Raw genomic sequence first — 20,189 nt, 5'->3', positions numbered from 1 at the left:
AAGAACTGCAAACATGAAGGGGCACCAGACAAAGGACTGCAAACAGACTAAGTGCTGCAACCTGTGTGGCGAGGCAGCTCACCTCTACAGGACCTGCCCCAAACGCTGCCTCATTTATGCACAGGCAGCCAAAGCCAACGAGGGGGAAGCAGAGGAAATGCTTCGTGTCACTACTACCAAGGACACTTGCAACACTCCAACCACCAAGGCCCCCAGTGAGAACAACGGGACAAAGGAGGACACAGAGAGAGACAATGGAGGAAAAGATTGAGGCAGCAGAGAGCCAATCAACAGCACTGCCCCCTGAACCTCCCACTCCTCAGGAGAGCGAATCAATGGAGGAGGAGGAAGCAGCGGAAAATCAGCAGGGGGAGTGGCAGCTGGTGAAGAGAGCCAAAAGGAAGAAGGAGCTAAGAAGGGACCAAGCCACTTCCCAGACAAGTGGCAAGAGGCGTCTCCCATCCGACGCGGATGACAAGGGCAGCAGCTCTTCGGACGAAGAAGTGCCAGGGCGGCACCTACAGAAGAAGCGGCAAACTCTAGGGAGTTGGAGGACGAGACACCCAAGCTCCAGAACATTGGAGACAACGAGGAGACCAGCACACCCCAACTTTGCCCACAACCCAAAGATGCCAGTGCACCCCAGCCCCAGGAATCTGGGAGCAGTGAGGCGCTCAGCGTACCCCAGCTCCAGGAAGCCGGGAGCAGCTATGCCCCAGAGGGGGAGAGGATTGGAGAAGCTTCTCCGACAGAGGACATTTCAAATCCCATTCTCTGCACGAACCCCCAGATGCCACCTGAGCAGAACATCTCCAATGGGGAGGTTCAGGACAGTTTCCTCAGCCCATCCAAAGTGAGGCAATTTCTGCACACTGTGGGTATGAAGGAGCAGACCAAAGGTCTGGGACTCTCAGAGACAACAGTTTTGGTAAGAGAATAAATGCTTTAAAATGGGGGGTTCTCCCAGGACCGAGGGACTGGGAACTGTTTAGAGCCCCTCGGGCTGTACAGCTCAAAATGAATGTCTGCAAATGATTGTAATATTGATTGCTTGTATTGATGTACCTCATGATACATGTTGTAAAAGTTGAACCTGATTGTACTTTTGTGATGGTGATTTTGAAATGGTTTGGAATGTTGTTCCAGATATTTTCTGAATAAAGTATATTTTTCCAAACAAAAAAGCTAGTTTTGGTTTTGTTGCTTTTAAATGGTGTTGATATAAATCAGTCCCATAGGTTGGGGGTATAGCTCAGTGGTAGAGCATTTGACTGCAGATCAAGAGGTCCTCAGTTCAAGTCTGGGTGCCCCCTACATCACTTTTGTAATGTCATGCTTCACCACACCAGCTCTGTGATCATTACAATCAGTGATTATAACCCTGTATAAACAGTTTGCCATTTTTGAAAGATGAGACTTCAAAGCAATTCCTAATAATTCTTGAGATGGCCTCATTGCTACTTTCCTTAATTCTAATGGTGTCTCCTCCTACAGGCCATTTGATCCTTAAGAATAGAAGCTATAGACATATGAGTGAGGGCCTGTATTAAGAAACTCCCTGGTTTAAATCCAGCTGTCCTCTCAATGGGCTAATATTTTCACAAAGAAGGCTTACTGTTATTACTCTCCACAACAGCTCTGTGATCATTAGAGTCAATAATAATTACTCCATAGAAACCCTTCAAGATCAATTTTCAGTCTTTAAGAATACAAATACTGTTATTTCATTAATTCTGGAATAATTTATTTTGTCCAAACCGCTACTCTGAGTGTGATGGATCTTTGGGCCCTCATTTTGGTCTGTCGCTAAACAAAATACTGAGCATAAATATGTATAAATTTGAGAATAAATGTTATGTTGTTCTTCTATTAATGAACCAGTGACAGCACAACATAAATGGGCTAAGCTGTGTGATGCCATATTTCAGTACAGAACATATTCAGGATCCTCCTTCCTGACATTCATATAAAACGGCACAGATTGAGACAGTCAGAAAACACTAGGAATCCTCAGCACATCAGGCAGTATCTGTGAAGAAATATAGAAAATAGGAGCAGGAGTTGGTCATTCAGCCCTTCGAGTCTGCTCTGCCATTCAATATGATCATGGCTGATCCTCTATCTCAACACCAAACACCCACTCCCCCAAATCTCTTGATGCATTTAGAGTCCAGAAATCTACCTATTTCCTTCTTAAATATATTCAGTGACTTGGCCTCCACAGCCTCTGTGGTAGAGAATTTCACAGGTTCACCACCCTCTGCCTGAAGTGGTTTCTCCTCATCTCAGTCCTGAATGGTCTACCCTGTTATTCTGAGACTGTGACCCCTTGTTCTAGATCACCCCGCCCCACCCCCCTTCCCCTCCAGCCAGAGGCCCATCATCCCTGCATCCAGTCTGTCCATCCCTGTCAAAATTTTATACATTGCAATCAGATCCCCCCTCATTCTTCTAAACTCCAATTCTTCTAAACTCCAGTGAATTCCGGCCTAGTCGGCCCAATCTCTCCTCATACAACAATCCTGCCATCCCAGGAATCAGTCTGGTGAACCGTGGTGCACTCCCTCTATGGCTAATATATCCTTTCTTAGGTAAGGAGACCAACGCTGCATGCAATACTCCAGACGTGTTCCCACCAAGGCCCTGTACATCTGCAGTAAGACATCCTTGCTCCAGTATTCAAGTCCTCGCGCAATGAAGGCCAACATACCATTTGTCTTTCTAACTGCTTGCTGCACCTGCATGCTTGCTTTCAGTGATTGGTTTACAAGGACACCCAGGTCTCTTTGTTCATCCACATTTCCCAATCTATCACCATTTAAATGATACTCTGCCATTCTGTTTTTCCTACCGGCGTGGATAACTTCACACTTATCATGTTATACTGCATCTGCCATGTATTCGCCCACTCTTTCAACTTGTCTAAATCGCCTTGAAGCCTCTTAACACGCTCCTCACCACTCACATTCCCACCAAGTTTCATGTCATCAGCAAACTTGGAAATATTACATTTCATTCTCTCATCAAAATCATTGATATATATTGTGAGTTGCTGGAGTCCAAGCACTGGTCCCTGCAGTACCCAACTAGTCACCGCCTGCCACTCCGAAAAAGACCCATTTATTCCTGCTCTGTTTCCTGTCTGCTAACCAATTCTCAATCCATGCCAATATATTACCCCAATCCCATGTGCTTTAATTTTACACATTAACCTCTTATGTGGGACTTTATCAAAAGCTTTCTGAAAATCCAAACACCACATTCACTGGTTCTCCCTTATCTATTCTGCTAGTTATGTAACTCAAAAAACTCCAGTAGGTTTGTCAAACATGATTTCCCTTTCATAAATCCATGTTGACTTTGTCTAATCTTGTTGATATTTTCTAAGTGTCCTGTTATCACATCCTTAATAATAGACTCTAGCATTTTCCCTACTACTGATGTTAGGCTAACTGGTCTGTAATTCACTGTTTTCACCCTCCCTCCTTTTTTTAAATAGTGGGGTTACATTTGCCACCCATAAATCTGCTGGGACTGTTCCAGAATCGACAGAATTTTGGAAGATGACAACCGACAAATCTACTATTTCCATGACCACTTCCTTTAGTGCCCTGGGATGTAGATTATCAGGCCCTGAGTATTTATCGGCTTTCAGTCCCATTAGTTTCTCCAGCACAATTGTTTTAGTAATACTAATTTCCTTCAATTCCTCCTTCCCTCTAGACTCTTGGTTCCCTAGTATTTCTGGGAAGTTATTTGTGTCTTCCTCTGTGAAGACAGACAAGTAGTTGTCTAGTTGCTTTGCCATTTCTTATTGTCCATAAATTCTCCTGTTTTGGACTGTAAGGGACCTACATTTGTCTTCACTGGTCTTTTTCTTTTTACATACTTATAGAAGCCTTTACAGTCTGCTTTTATGTTACTTGTAAGTTTATACTCATACTCCATTTTTCCCCTCTTAATTAATCTCTTGGACCTCCTTTTCTGAATCCTAAACTGCTCCCAAACCTCAAGCTTGCTACTTTTTATAGCAACTTCATCTGACTCCTCATTAGATCTAATACTATCCTTAATTTCTTTTGTTAATCATGGTTGGGCCGCTTTTCCTGTTGTGATTTTGCACCAGAAAGGAATGTATAACAGTTGCAATGCATACATTTGTTCCTTAAATATTAGCTATTGCCTATCCACCATCATGCCTTTTAATGAAGTTCCCCAATCTATCCTAGCCAACTCACACCTCATGCCTTCATAGTTCCCTTTGTTAAGATTTAGGACCCAGTTTCAGATCGAACTACTTCACTTTCCATCCTAATGAAGAATTCCATCATGTTATGGTCACTAAGATAAAAACAAAAAGCTAAAAGCTACTGCGGATGCTGGAAATCCAAAACAAAATAAAAACAGAATTACCTGGAAAAACTCAGCAAGTCTGGCAGCATCGGCGGAGAAGAAATCAGTCAACGTTTCGAGCCCTCATGGCCCTTCAGCAGAACTGAAGCATAGTTTCAACAAGGGAGAAATATAAATTGGTTTAAGGTGGGTGGGGGGGAAGAGACACATTGAGGGTGTGGTGTGAGCAGATAATGAAAAGATGTCAGAGACAAAAGGGTCAAAGAGGTGTTGAAGGTGGTGGTCTTTGTCTGAGAAAAGTGCTAATTAAGAATGCAAGACAGGATATTCAAAGTACAGCTCTAGTGGGGGTGGGGTGGAAAGACTAAAGGTTTTAGTTTTAGATTTAAAAATAATGGAAATAGGTGGGGAAAGAAGAATCTATATAAATTATTGAAAAAAAAGGCGGGTGTGGGGGGAAAAGAAACGGGGTGGGAATGGGGGGAGGGGGAGTTTAAGATCTAAAGTTGTTGAATTCAATATTCAGCCCAGAAGGCTGTAAAGTGCCTAGTCGGAAGATGAGGTGCTGTTCCTCCAGTTTGCGTTGGGCTTCACTGGAACAATGCAGCAAGCCAAGGACAGACATGTGGGCAAGAGAACAGGGTGGAGTGTTAAAATGGCAAGCGACAGGGAGGTTTGGGTCTTTCTTGCGGACAGACCGCAGGTGTTCCGCAAAACGGTCGCCCAGTTTGCGTTTGGTCTCTCCAATGTAGAGGAGACCGCATTGGGAGCAACGAATGCAGTAGTAGGTTTTCCATCCACGGTCGTTGACAGGGCCCTCAACCGTGTCCGGCCCATATCCCGCGCATCCTCCCTCACGCCTTCTCCTCCTTCCCAGAAACATGATAGGGTCCCCCTTGTCCTCACTTATCACCCCACCAGCCTCCGCATTCAAAGGATCATCCTCCGCCATTTCCGCCAACTCCAGCATGATGCCACCACCAAACACATCTTCCCTTCACCCCCCTTGACGGCATTCCGTAGGGATCGTTCCCTCCGGGACACCCTGGTCCACTCCTCCATCACCCCCTACTCCTCAACCCCCACTTATGGCACCTCCCCATGCCCACGCAGAAGATGCAACACCTGCCCCTTCACTTCCTCTCTCCTCACCGTCCAAGGGCCCAAACACTCCTTTCAGGTGAAGCAGCATTTCACTTGCATTTCCCCTAACTTAGTCTACTGCATTCGTTGCTCCCAATGCGGTCTCCTCTACATTGGAGAGACCAAACGCAAACTGGGCGACCGTTTTGCGGAACACCTGCGGTCTGTCCGCAAGAAAGACCCAAACCTCCCTGTCGCTTGCCATTTTAACACTCCACCCTGTTCTCTTGCCCACATGTCTGTCCTTGGCTTGCTGCATTGTTCCAGTGAAGCCCAACGCAAACTGGAGGAACAGCACCTCATCTTCCGACTAGGCACTTTACAGCCTTCTGGGCTGAATATTGAATTCAACAACTTTAGATCTTAAACTCCCCCTCCCCCCATTCCCACCCCGTTTCTTTTCCCCCCACACCCGCCTTTTTTTTCAATAATTTATATAGATTCTTCTTTCCCCACCTATTTCCATTATTTTTAAATCTAAAACTAAAACCTTTAGTCTTTCCACCCCACCCCCACTAGAGCTGTACTTTGAATATCCTGTCTTGCATTCTTAATTAGCACTTTTCTCAGACAAAGACCACCACCTTCAACACCTCTTTGACCCTTTTGTCTCTGACATCTTTTCATTATCTGCTCACACCACACCCTCAATGTGTCTCTTCCCCCCCACCCACCTTAAACCAATTTATATTTCTCCCTTGTTGAAACTATGCTTCAGTTCTGCTGAAGGGCCATGAGGGCTCGAAACGTTGACTGATTTCTTCTCCGCCGATGCTGCCAGACTTGCTGAGTTTTTCCAGGTAATTCTGTTTTTATTATGTTATGGTCACTGTTCCCTAAAGAATCCCGCACAACAGGATTATTAATTGACCCCTTCTCATTGCACAATACCAAATCTAGGATAGCCTGTTCCCTCATTGTTCCTCAACATACGGATCTAAAAAAAAACATCTTGTACACACTCCAGGAATTCAACTGCCACAGTATTTTGGTAATTTGGTTTTCCCAGTCTGTATATAAGTAAAGTTACCCATGATTACTGTAGCACCCTTGTTACATGCATTTCTAATTTCCTGTTTAATGCTGTCCCCTACCTTATCACTACTGTCTGGAGGCCAACAGACAGATCCCACTAATGTTTTCCACCCCTTCTTGTTTCTTAGCTCCACCCAGGCTGATTCTACATCTAGATTTTCTGAGCCAATATCCTCTCTCACTATCACACTGATTTTATCCTTAACTAACAACACCACGCCACCTCCTTATCCTTTTTGTCTGTCTGTCCTGAATATCAAGTACCCTTGGATATTCAGTAACCAGCCTTGGTCACCCTGCAGCCATGTCTCTGTAATCACAATCTTATCTACCCATTTACATCTATTTGCGCTGTTAATTCATCTACCTTATTGTGAACGGTCCGTGCTTTCAGATACAGTGCCTTTAGACATGGCTTTTTAACATTTTTACCCATCTTTTTTGTACAATAGCCCTATTTGCTGATAGCCCTTGTTTCCTTTGCCTTCCACTTTTGCTTTCTACTTTTCTGTCTTTCATAAGGTAAATGAGCTTGTGGCACAGATTGAAGTTGGCAGGTATGATGTGGTGGGCATCACGAAGACATGGCTGCAAGGGGATCAGGACTGGGAGCTAAATATCCAAGGATATACATCCTATCGAAAAGAGGTTGGCAGAGGGGGTGGGGTTGCTTTGTTAGTAAGAAATTAAATTAAATCGATAGCAAGAAATGACGGCCTCCGAACAGTAGTCAGGATGTGGGGCACAAGATACACCAGGAGATAGAAAAGGCGTGTAAGAAAGGCAAGGTTACAGTGATCATGGGGGATTTCAATATGCAGGTGGACTGGGAAAATCAGGTTGGTAGTGGATCCCAAGAAAAGGAATTTGTGGAATGTCTACGAGATGGCTTTTTGGAGCAGCTTGTGGTGGAGCCCACTAGGGAACAGGCAATTCTAGATTTAGTGATGTGTAATGAGGCAGATTTGATAAGGGAGCTTAAGGTGAAGGAACCCTTAGGAGGAAGTGACCATAATATGATAGAATTTACCCTGCAATTTGAGAGGAAAAAGCTGGAATCAGATGTAACGGTATTACAGTTGAATAAAGGCAACTACAGAGGCATGAGGGAGGAGCTGGCCAGAATTGACTGGGAGATGAGCCTAGCAGGAAAGACAGTGGAACAGCAATGGCAGGAGTTTCTCGGAGTAATTTGGGAGACACAGCAAAAATTCATCCCTAGGAAGAAGAAGCATATTAAAGGGAGGACGAGGCAACCGTGGCTGACAAGGGAAGTCAGGGACAGCATAAAAGCTAAAGAGAAAGCATACAATGCAGCAAAGAGCAGTGGGAAACCAGGGGATTGGGAAGCCTACAAAGACCAACAGAGGACAACGAAAAAAGAAATAAGGAGGGAGAAGATTAAATATGAGGGTAAACTAGCCAGTGATATAAAAGAAGATTGCAAGAGTTTTTTTTAGATATATAAAGGGTAAGAGAGAGGCAAAAGTGAACATTGGGCCGCTGGAAAATGACGCTGGAGAAGTAGTAGTGGGGAACAAAGAAATGGCGGAGGAACTGAATAGGTACTTTGCGTCAGTCTTCACGGTGGAAGACATGAGTAACATCCCCAAAGTTCAAGAAAGTTGGGGGGTAGAGGTGAGTATGGTGGCCTTTACCAAGGAGTAGGTGCTAGGAAAACTGAAAGGTCTGAAGATGGATAAATCACCTGGACCAGATGGATTACACCCCAGAGTTCTGAAGGAAATAGCTGAAGAGATAGTGGAGGCACTAGTGGTGATCTTTCAGGGATCACTGGAGTCAGGGAGGGTCCCAGAGGACTGGAAAATCGCTAATGTAACCCCCCTGTTTAAGAAGGGAGTGAGGCAAAAGACAGGAAATTACAGGCCGACCAGCCTGACCTCAGTCGTTGGTAAGATTTTAGAGTCCATTATTAAGGATGAGATTTCAGAATACTTGGAAGTGCATGGTAAAATAGGGCAAAGCCAGCATGGTTTCATCAAGAGGAGGTCATGCCTGACAAATCTGTTAGAATTCTTTGAGGAGGTAACGAGTAGGTTAGACAAATGAGAGCCAATGGATGTTATCTACTTGGACTTCCAGAAGGCCTTTGACAAGGTGCCGCACAGGAGGCTGCTCAGTAAGATAAGAGCCCATGGTGCTAGAGGCAAGGTACTAGCATGGATAGAAGATTGGCTGTCTGGCAGGAGGCAGGGAGTGGGGATAAGGGGGTCCTTCTCAGGATGGTGGCCGGTGACTAGTGGAGTTCCGCAGGGGTCAGTGTTGGGACCACAACTTTTCACTTTATACATTAATGATCTAGATGAAGGAACTGAGGGCATCCTGGCTAAGTTTGCAGATGATACAAAGATAGGTGGAGGGACAGGTAGTATTGAGGAGGCGGGGAGGCTGCAGAAGGATTTGGACAGGTTAGGAGAATGGGCAAAGAAGTGGCAGATGGAATACAATGTGGGGAAGTGTGAGGTCATGCACTTTGGTAGGAAGAATAGAGGCATAGATTATTTTCTAAATGGGAGAGAATTCAGAAATCTGGAGTGCAAAGGGACTTGGGAGTCCTAGTCCAGGATTCTCTTAAGGTTAACTTGCAGGTTGAGTCGGTAGTTAGGAAGCCAAATGCAATGTTGGCATTTATTTCGAGAGGACTAGAATATAAAAGCAGGGATGTGCTGCTGAGGCTTTATATGGCTCTGGTCAGACCACATTTAGAATATTGTGAGCAATTTTGGGCCCATATCTCAGGAAGGATGTTCTGGCCCTGGAGAGGGTCCAGAGGAGGTTCATGAGAACGATCCCAGGAATGAAAGGCTTAACATATGAGGAACGTTTGAGGACTCTGGGTCTATACTCGATGGAGTTTAGAAGGATGAGGGGGGATCTGATTGAAACTTACAGAATACTGAAAGGCCTGGATAGAGTGGACGTGGGGAAGATGTTTCCATTAGTAGGAGAGACTAGGACCCGAGGGCACAGCCTTAGAGTAAAGGGAAGACCTTTTAGAACAGAGATGAGGAGAAACTTCTTTAGCCAGAGAGTGGTGAATCTATGGAATTCATTGCCACAGAAGGCTGTGGAGGCCAGGTCATTGAGTGTATTTAAGACAGAGATAGATAGGTTCTTGATTGGTAAGGGGATCAAAGGTTACGGGGAGATGGCGGGAGAATGGGGTTGAGAAACTTATCAGCCATGATTGAATGGCAGAGCAGACTCGATGGACCGAATGGCCTAATTTCTGCTCCTATGTCTTATGGTCTTATTCCTATCTTTGTTTTCATCTCTTGTGTCTCCCCGTTCAGGTTCCCATCCCCCTGCCAATCTAGTTTAAACCCTCCCCCACAGTACTAACAAATACCCCTGTGAAGATATTGGTCCCGGTCCTGCTGGGGTGCAACCTGCCCAGCTTGTATAGGTCCCATTTTCCCCAGAATCGGTCCCAATGACTCAGGAATCTAAATCCCTCCCTCCTACACTGTCTCTCCAGCCACACTTTCATCTGGTCTATTCTCCCATTCCTGATCTCACTAGCATGTGGCACTGAGAATAATCCTGAGATTACAAACTTTGAGATCCTTCTTTCAATTTATCTCCCAGCTCCCTATATTCTGCTTTCAGGACCTCATCCCTCTTTTCAACCTATGTTATTGGTACCGATATGGACCTCGACCTCTGGCTGTTCAGCCTCCCCCTTGAGAATGTCCTGCAGCTGTGGATATGAGTCAGTGACCTTGTAACTTGGTTCATTGAGATAGTCAGGCGGGCTCTGGGAGAAAGCGCCGCGGGCTGCCGAGGAATTGTCCCGGCCCCGCGCCATTCCCACATCCAGGGAGATTGCAAAGTGGGTTTCTCCTGTACAGATGTGAATGTGGACATAAAATCTGATGGAGACGTCACTGTTAACTTCCAGCAAAATATTTCCTTCTTGCTTTGCCAATGCTCGGTTCAGTGACTGCACTGGGGGTTACATTACGCTCGGAGAGATCATATATTCCGTGCCTTGTTTTTATGTTGCCTGGATCAAAGGGTTAATGTTTCACCAGGTGCCAACACATACTCCAGGGCAAAAAACACTGGAACTTTTTTATTGTGAAGCACGGAAGTTGCGCGTAATTGCGAGGTGGGTAGCTCGGTGGTAGGGGATTTGATTGCAGATTAAGAAATCCCCAGTTCACGCCTGGGTGCTCCTCCCTTTTATCTTCATCATACTGACAAGAATCGAAGTTACTCAACCCACCTTTCACACAGTATCTGTAATTACAGCAGCGAATAACAACAACCCTGCCTGAGCTGTTTGGCGCAATTGCTGAAAAAGTGGGGCGATTTTACAACAATATTTATCATTGTGCTCCACCCTTTTTCAAGTCATTCCATTTTTCTCCTACGCTTTTCATCCCTGATAATGTTTGTGCTGTGAACCATTTATCCTGAAAGTAGAAGCCACAGAGCTGAGTCTCGGGCTATCGCTCTAGGGTAAAGTGAGGATTGACTGGCTCACCATAACAGCAACTCCATTTTGTCAGCCCCTCACAGAAATATATGTCATCACCAAAATGAAAGATAAACACTCTCCAGCATGTCTGTAATTATTGTAGTCAGGAATAATTCTCTGCAAACACAGCTTGGCATCAGCTGGAAAAGATAAACGAACTTTTAAAACAATTTCGTATTTTCTAAACGTTTCCTGAATGTTTTTAATGCACTTGTGTTCTGTCCCGTGAACAGTTTTTTTTCCCCTTACTAACAGAGTTTGCTGCTGGGTATGGGGCTATAGCTCAGTGTTAACTACAGGTCCCAATAAATCTGGATCAAGTCTCCCTCCGTGACATTTTATAATGCATAATGTCACCCTTCACCCCACCAGCTCTGTGATCATAACTCCGGAGAAACAGTCTGTGGTATAATTGGGGACTTTTAACGCAGTGCCGAATAATTCTTGAGATGAGCCCACCTCTCCTGCTTTCATTCTATTCCTGCTGGTGCCCCACGCTATCCGACGTTTGATTCCCCGCCGTGTTTGTGTCACGTCGCTAGGGGGAGCACTTACTGCACCTGCGCAGTTTCAGTGTCAGAGCCTGGAAACTGAAGCTTTGCTTTTTGCCGCCGGTGCCCCTGTAACTTTCTCTTTTACGACAGATTCAGTGAATGAGGAAAAAGAAAAGCGCAGCTATTCGGAGAATAAGCATTTTAATCATCAGGTTCGTGTAATGGCAAAAACAATGATTCATAGAATCCTGCTATGGTCACAGCAAGGTGGAGGCCATTTGGCCCGTCTGCCTCTACTGGCTCCCTGAAGAACCAATTCACCTAATGCCACTTCCTTGCCTGTTCCCCGCAGCCCTGCAAATTGTATCTATTCCAGTGATGTCTCGCTTGTTTGTTTCAACGTTGCTTCACCTTGAAATTTCGACATCGTCAGGTTTGAGATAACTGTGAGTCCCCAGGACGCGCCAAAATAGTGTTCTCAGAAAAACCCACTTTTTCAGCAATTGCACCAAACAGCTCAGGCAGGGTTGTTGTTAGTCGCTGCTGTAATTACAGATACTGTGTGAAAGGTGGGTTAAGTAACTTCGATTCTCATGTCAGTCTGATGACGATAAGAGGGAGGAGCACCCAGGCGTGAACTGGGGATTTCTTAATCTGCAATCAAATCCCCTACCACCGAGCTACCCACCTCACAATTACGCGCAACTTCTGTGCTTCACGATAAAAAGTTCCAGTGTTTTTTGCCCTGAGGTATGTGTTGGCAGCTTGTGAAACATCAATACAATAATCACCCAGTCAGGGGCTCAGGACATTGACCCTGGGATCCAGAGTCCCAGATTCAGGTTCGCAGCCGCTCCTGCAGCCTTTCGGGTCGGCGGCAAGAGTAGGTTTCATATGTGACTGAGTGAGGAGCTGCTGAAGGACACGAGATTCATACACTCAGTGACTATCGCTGCGTTGGGAGCCGCGACTCAATCTGTAATTTCACAAACAGTGCGCTTGTGATATTTGACCTCAGTACAGGGCTGCCCCTCAGACCTGTTTCTGTTCATGGGCGGCGAGTGTGGTTTTCACATCGACTGATTCAATTCCATCAAATCTGCATCTCGTCGCCGGTTAAGCGGTGACAGCGGCCGGAGAGAAAAATAGAGGCGCAAGTTTCACTCATTACCTGTTCCTCAGACACTCCCTTCTTCGCTGGAAAAGACAAAAAATTTTTCAACATGTTCATGTAAAAAATAACTTTCCAACCAAAAGTTTGCGATCTGGGCCCAAACATACATAGAGGCTGAACATACATACATAAGCGAAACAATGTACTGTGACAGCTGTATCTGAAATAACTGCCCAAAACGCGGGGTATACTCAGCACGGCTGGCAAAACCTGTGGAAAGATACAAAGCTTCAAAATGTTTCAGGTTGACGCCACTCACTCTGAGCTGCCGAGCAACAGAACCGAGCCGCCGAGCAATGCTGCAATGTTCAGTGTGGATATGAGTCAGAGACATTCAGCAGTTCCTCACACACCAACATATTTAACCTGAGGAGCGACTTCATCCTCTACTGAGCTGGCGCCGCTGCTTGTGTTTGTGGTGAGAGCTGGAACTGCAGCTGTAGAGCAGAGCGGGATCAGCAATGCTGCCGGATCTCAGCGGATTCCTGCCCTGGTTTGTAAACCTCTTGTGGACCATTGTGAGAAAGAAGGGAGATGGAAAGACGGTTTCCTCCAGTTCAGCTCCTGTGATCGATGGAGGCAGAAATAGCAGCGTTAACATTAACATTCAGAATGTTATCATTAATATCCCTACAATTAAATAATGTGGTAAATAATCCAAATTATAACTAAACTCCAGACCGACCGTCTGTTCAATCGGCGGAGATGATCAATCATTTTATATCTAGTCACCGTTGGACAAATGCCAGGAAGATGAAATGTGCAAAAAGAACCATTGTTAAAATGTTGGAGAATAAAGGCAGAGAAAAGCTAATGATTTAACCACACATTGACACTGGATTATCACAGGTGATACCGCTTCCAATCCGGACTTCCGTAATCGATACATCACTTTCGAAGCGCAGTCGCTCTTGTTATGTGGTCAGAACGCGAGCCGCAAAATGACCTCATGGTCTGATTCGCCTGAGTTGGGGAAAATTCGCACCTGGGATTCAGCAGAATTTCTTCCTCGAACAGTGCAATGGGATCGTTCTGTGCAGCAGACAGGCCTGTTTGAGTCCACCTGGACACAACACTTAAGGACTTGGAGAATTGAGTTATAATCTGTATGCTGTAACTTATTATAAAATAAATGCGTTGTTGATCTAAAAACCAACATCTGATTCTTTAGAGACCAATAGCAACTTTCATAAAGCAGTTACAATGTATTTTAAGCTTCCCACAATCTCTCATTTAACGCGGCTGATCTGTGTTATTGACTGGTCCTCATGACCTCTCCCCTACTGAACTATTTGAAACCCTCTCTCTTGCCAAACTCACTCTGTGTAACTAATCCTGGTCAAACTCCCTGCTTTACTGAACCTACACAAACTTTCAGGTTTCCTCAGCTCGGTGAAAAGTCTCACCTTTACTCAGCTTCGGAAAAATCCCTCTTCATCAACATGATCCATTCTGTCATTGAAAGCGCCCATTGATTCAACTTCATCAAGCTCTCTCTCTCTCTCTGGCCTCCCTCAATCTCTGTTCCACTAAAGTTCGTCTGTCTCTCTCCATCGAATCAATAACCGCTTCTTTGTTGCACGTTTCTATATGTTTTTCTTACCAATCGGGCGGAATATATTTAAAACATCTTGCTCAATCCCGCTGAGCTCTTGCTCTCCCGAAACACCCACACATTCTCTGCTTCGAAACATCATCAAACTCTCCTGATTAACCGGCAAATTTGTACAGAACCGCCTGGTTCACATCCTGCCTCTTTCACTCATTCGAGTCAAACTGTATTTCAGAATGAAGTCACATCCTCCTGTATCCCGGCGGGCTGATTATTCTGTTGTATTTTATGGGTCTGTTTCCTGAGTGTCCGTTCTCTGTATTTCTGGGTGGTGATTTCTAACCCTGCAACATGACTCAACTTCGCTACAGCAGCGGTTCCAGGTCCCAGCACGAACACAACCACAGCAGCAGCACAGGAGAAGTGGGAGACTCTCCTTTAATCCATTTCATATGTTGCTGTGTGAGGAGCTGCTGAGTGTCGCTGACTCATATCCTCACTGAACATTGTAGCATTACTCGGCGGCTCGGCGCTGCTGAATTTACAGCCGCGGCCACGAACCGAGCCCAGAGAGAGTGAAATTTGTTTTGTGTGTTTCAGGCAATGACTCCCGGCCAGTCAGCAGCGGAGAGGCGGAGGTCGGTTCAGTGGGAGAAACGCTGCTTGGAGTTCTTACCGAAACTTTATTTCAGGAAAATGCCTCATTTTATTTAACCTCAGTACTGAACTCCTCCTCAGAGCTGTTTATGTTCATGTGGGGGGATTTTCATTTTGAAATCGGCGGGTTTCAATCGCATCAAATCTTCATCTCGTCACCGGTTAAGCGGTGACAGCGGCCGCAGAGAAAAAAAAGACACAAATTTCACTCATTACCTGTTCCTCTGAGACTCCCGTCTACACCGAAACTGAGAAATGTATTTTTTAGATGTCTGTCGGAAAAATGTATTGTCCAAATCAACAATGACTCAATAATTTCTAAATTTTAGACAGCGCCATGGAGACCACACGCGCCCAAGAAAAATACACCGGATGCTGGAAATTTGAAATAAAAACAGAAAACGCGGGAAATACTCAATTTCCATGAAGACTAAAAATTGAAATCTATCAGGTCAATGATCTTTCATTCTGTTTATCGGTGGAGTATCTGCCCCGAGCCGCCGAGCAATGCTGCAATGTTCAGTGTGGATATGAGTCAGTGACATTCAGCAGTTCCTCACACACCAACATATTTAATCTGAGGAGAGACTTCATCCTCTACTGAGCTGGCGCCGCTGCTTGTGTTTGTGGTGAGAGCTGGAACTGCAGCTGTAGAGCAGAGCGGGATCAGCAATGCTGCCGGATCGAAGCGGATTCCTGTCCTGGTTTGTAAACCTCTTGTGGACCATTGTGAGAAAGAAGGGAGATGGAAAGACGGTTTCCTCCAGTCCAGCTCCTGTGATCGATGGAGGCAGAAATAGCAGCGTTAACATTAACATTCAGAATGTTATCATTAATATTCCTACAATTAAATAATGTGGTTAATAACCCAAATTATAACCAGACTCCAGAGTGACTCATTGTTTGTGCAGTCGGCGGATATGATCAATCATTTTATTTCAATTCACCGTTTTACAAATGCCGAGAAGTTCAAAAATGCAAAACGAAACATTGCGGGAAGCATCAATGTTAAAATGTTTTAATTTGATCACATTGTTCAACATGGAATATAATGTAATCTTTTTGTGCTTTTCAGAAAAATAAACGATTGTGAACCACCCCAAATGCACATTAGTGTTTCTCCTTTGCTTTCCTCACAGTAAATATGTTGCTGTATGAGTTGCTGCTGTGGGACACGGGCTCTTATCCCCAGTGAACATTGCAGCATTGATCGGGGCTGCTGAATTTACACCCGTGGCAATGAACCGAGCGCAGACAGAGAGTTTTGTGTGTTTCAGGCAATGACTCCTGGCTGCCGGATCTAAGCAGCGCCGAGCAGCCGAGCAATGCTGTAATGGAACTCTATTCCTAACAGCACAGGGGCTGTACCTACACAACATGGATGGAAGAGGTTCAAGAAGGCAGCTCACCACCAGCTTCTCAAAGGCAACTAGGGATGGGCAATAAATGCCGGCCCAGCCCGCGTAGCCCAAATCCGATAAACGAATAAAATAATGTTCACATGAGTCAGTAAGCTTCAGGGAAACATCCTCACACTGTCTGCTTCTAAATGTCTCATAATTTGCTGATAAACAGGCAAACTCGTACAGAACTGCCTGCTTCACATCCTGCCTCTTTCACTGCTTCGTGCCAAACTGCATTTCAGAATGAAGCCACATCCTCCTGTATTCCGGCGGGCTGTTTATTCTGTTGTATTTCCTTTGTCTGGCTAAATAATTTCTAAATTTTAGACAGCGCCATGGAGACCAGACGAGCTCAAGAAAAATACACCGGATGCTGGAAATCTGAAATAAAAACAGTAAAAGCAGGAAATACGCAGCATCTATGCAGAAAAAAAAATTGGAATCAGTCAGTTCAATGATCTTTCATTCTGTTTATCGGTGGAGTTACTGCCCCGAACCGCCGAGCAATGCTGCAATGTTCAGTGTGGATATGAGTCAGTGACATTCAGCAGTTCCTCACACACCAACATATTTAATCTGAGGAGAGACTTCATCCTCTACTGAGCTGGCGCCGCTGCTTGTGTTTGTGGTGAGAGCTGGAACTGCAGCTGTAGAGCAGAGCGGGATCAGCAATGCTGCCGGATCTAAGCGGATTCCTGTCCTGCTTTGTAAACCTCTTGTGGACCATTGTGAGAAAGAAGGGAGATGGAAAGGCGGTTTCCCCCAGTCCAGCTCCTGTGATCGATGGAGGCAGAAATAGCAGCGTTAACATTAACATTCAGAATGTTATCATTAATATTCCTACAATTAAATAATGTGGTTAATAACCCAAATTATAACCAGACTCCAGAGTGACTCATTGTTTGTGCAGTCGGCGGATATGATCAATCATTTTATTTCAATTCACCGTTTTACAAATGCCGAGAAGTTCAAAATGCAAAACGAAACATTGCGGGAAGCATCAATGTTAAAATGTTTTAATTTGATCACATTGTTCAACATGGAATATAATGTAATCTTTTTGTGTTTTTAAGAAAAATAAACGATTGTGAACCACCCCAAATGCACATTAGTGTTTCTCCTTTGCTTTCCTCACAGTTAATATGTTGCTGTATGAGGAGCTGTTGTGGGACACGGGCTCTTATCCCCAGTGAACATTCCAGCCTTGATCGGCGCTGCTGAATTTACACCCGTGGCAATGAACCGAGCGCAGACAGAGAGTTTTGTGTGTTTCAGGCAATGACTCCTGGCTGCCGGATGTAAGCAGCGCTGAGCAGCCGAGCAATGCTGTAATGGAACTCTATTCCTAACAGCACAGGGGCTGTACCTACACCACATGGATGGAAGAGGTTCAAGAAGGCAGCTCACCACCACCTTCTCAAAGGCAACTAGGGATGGGCAATAGATGGCGTCTCAGCCCGCGTAGCCCAAATCCAATAAATGAATGAAAAATAATGTTCACATGAGTCAGTAAGCTTCAGGGAAACAACCTCACACTGTCTGCTTCTAAATGTCACCAAAATTTACTGATAAACCGGCAAACTCGTACAGAACTGCCTGCTTCACATCCTGCCTCTTTCACTGACTCGTGCCAAACTGCATTTCAGAATGAAGTCACATCCTCCTGTATTCCGGCGGGCTGTTTATTCTGTTGTATTTTATGGGTCTGTTTCCTGGGTATCAGTTCTCTGTATTTCTGGATTGTGATTTCTAACCCTGCAACATGACTCAACTTCGCTACAGCAGCGGTTCCAGGTCCCAGCACGAACACAACCACAGCAGCAGCACAGGAGAAGTGGGAGACTCTCCTTTAATCCATTTCATATGTTGCTGTGTGAGGAGCTGCTGAGTGTCGTTGACTCATATCCTCACTGAACATTGTAGCATTACTCGGCGGCTCGGCGCTGCTGAATTTACAGCCGCGGACACGAACCGAGCCCAGAGAGCGTGAAATATGTTTTGTGTGTTTCAGGCAATGACTCCCGGCCAGTCAGCAGCGGAGAGGCGGAGGTCGGTTCAGTGGGAGAAACGCTGCTTGAAGTTCTTACCGAGACTTTATTTCAGGAAAATGCCTCATTTTATTTAACCTCAGTTCTGAACTCCTCCTCAGAGCTGTTTATGTTCATGTGGGGAGATTTTCATTTTGAAATCGGCGGGTTTCAATCGCATCAAATCTTCATCTCGTCACCGGTTAAGCGGTGACAGCGGCCGCAGAGAAAAAAAAGACACAAATTTCACTCATTACCTGTTCCTCTGAGACTCCCGTCTACACCGAAACTGAGAAATGTATTTTTTAGACGTCTGTCGGAAAAATGTATTGTCCAATTGGCTCAAAAATGAGCCAATAATTTCTAAATTTTAGACAGCGCCATGGAGACCAGACGCGCCCAAGAAAAATACACCGGATGCTGGAAATCTGAATTAAAAACAGAAAAAGCAGGGAATACTCAATATCCATGAAGACTAAAAATTGGAATCAGTCAGGTCAATGATCTTTCATTCTGTTTATCGGCGGAGTAACAGCCCCGAGCGGCCGAGCAATGCTGCAATGTTCAGTGTGGATACGAGTCAGAGACATTCAGCAGTTCCTCACACACCAACATATTTAATCTGAGGAGCGACTTCATCCTCCACTGAGCTGGCGCCGCTGCTTGTGTTTGTGGTGAGAGCTGGAACTGCAGCTGTAGAGCAGAGCGGGATCAGCAATGCTGCCGGTTCCAAGCAGATTCCTGTCCTGCTTTGTAAACCTCTTGTGGACCATTGTGAGAAAGAAGGGAGATGGAAAGGCGGTTTCCCCCAGTCCAGCTCCTGTGATCGATGGAGGCAGAAATAGCAGCGTTAACATTAACATTCAGAATGTTATCATTAATATCCCTACAATTAAATAATGTGGTTAATCACCCAAATTATAACCAGACTCCAGAGTGACTCATTGTTTGAGCAGTCGGCGGATATGATCAATCATTTTATTTCAATTCACCATTGGACAAATGCCGAGAAGTTCAAAATGCAAAACGAAACATTGCGGGAAGCTTCAATGTTAAAATGTTATAATTTGATCACATTGTGCAACATGGAATCTCTATATATATTGCGCACTCTGAGCTGGGACTGAAGTGTGCAAAGCGCTGTCATTGGAGTTATTGTTCAACCTTTAATCGAAGCTGCACTCCCGAGCCGCCGGACGATGCTGCGATATTTGACCAGGTTTCTAGATGTAACTTGGTTGATTGAGATAGTCAGGCGGGCTCTGGGCCATTCCCACATCCAGGGAGATTGCAATGTGGGTTTCTCCTGTACAGATGTGAATGTGGACATAAAATCTGATGGAGACGTCACTGTTAACTTCCAGCAAAATATTTCCTTCTTACGTTGCCAATGCTCGGTTCAGTAACTGCACTGGGGGTTACATTACGCTTGGAGAGATCATATATTCCATTGATACAATACCATTGATATCAATATTTTAAAGATTTCACGAGGAAGAATGTCCATTAGTTAAGACGAAATAAAACCGCAAAATCGCCTTGGGAAAGTTCGGATCAAACAATGAAGCGCCGATAGAGCAGCGGAGTGAAATCTCGCCCCTGCTGTCAATATATCGGAACATTGGCATCGGATCATTGCAGCCGCTATCTCTCCAAATACAGATCTGGACAAGTGTTAGAGACGCAAATATCGCTGGAGGCGATCAGGCAATTCTACCCAAAGCCGTGTATCCCAAATGGTAAGGAATACATGGCCTCAGATTTGCGAATCCGGCAGTGAAATTGCGCACAGCAAGACCAGAATTAAACGTGCGTTATCTCAGATCCATCTTGGTGTGAATGATTCA

At 45.0% G+C, this 20,189-nt stretch overlaps 1 non-coding gene across 1 annotated transcript; it reads left to right on the top strand.

The window, feature by feature from the left end:
• The first annotated feature begins 1,241 nt into the window (after positions 1-1,241).
• On the top strand, positions 1,242-1,313 carry trnac-gca (transfer RNA cysteine (anticodon GCA)). Its single transcript has one exon. It is a non-coding gene; the product is annotated as a tRNA-Cys (tRNA).
• The last annotated feature ends 18,876 nt before the right edge of the window (positions 1,314-20,189 follow it).

The sequence above is a fragment of the Cetorhinus maximus genome, chromosome 25 (assembly GCF_964194155.1).
Source record: "Cetorhinus maximus chromosome 25, sCetMax3.hap1.1, whole genome shotgun sequence".
NCBI lineage: Eukaryota > Metazoa > Chordata > Chondrichthyes > Lamniformes > Cetorhinidae > Cetorhinus > Cetorhinus maximus.
The sequence above is the reverse complement of the archived record's forward strand: the minus strand, read 5'-3'. Positions and strand labels throughout refer to the sequence as shown.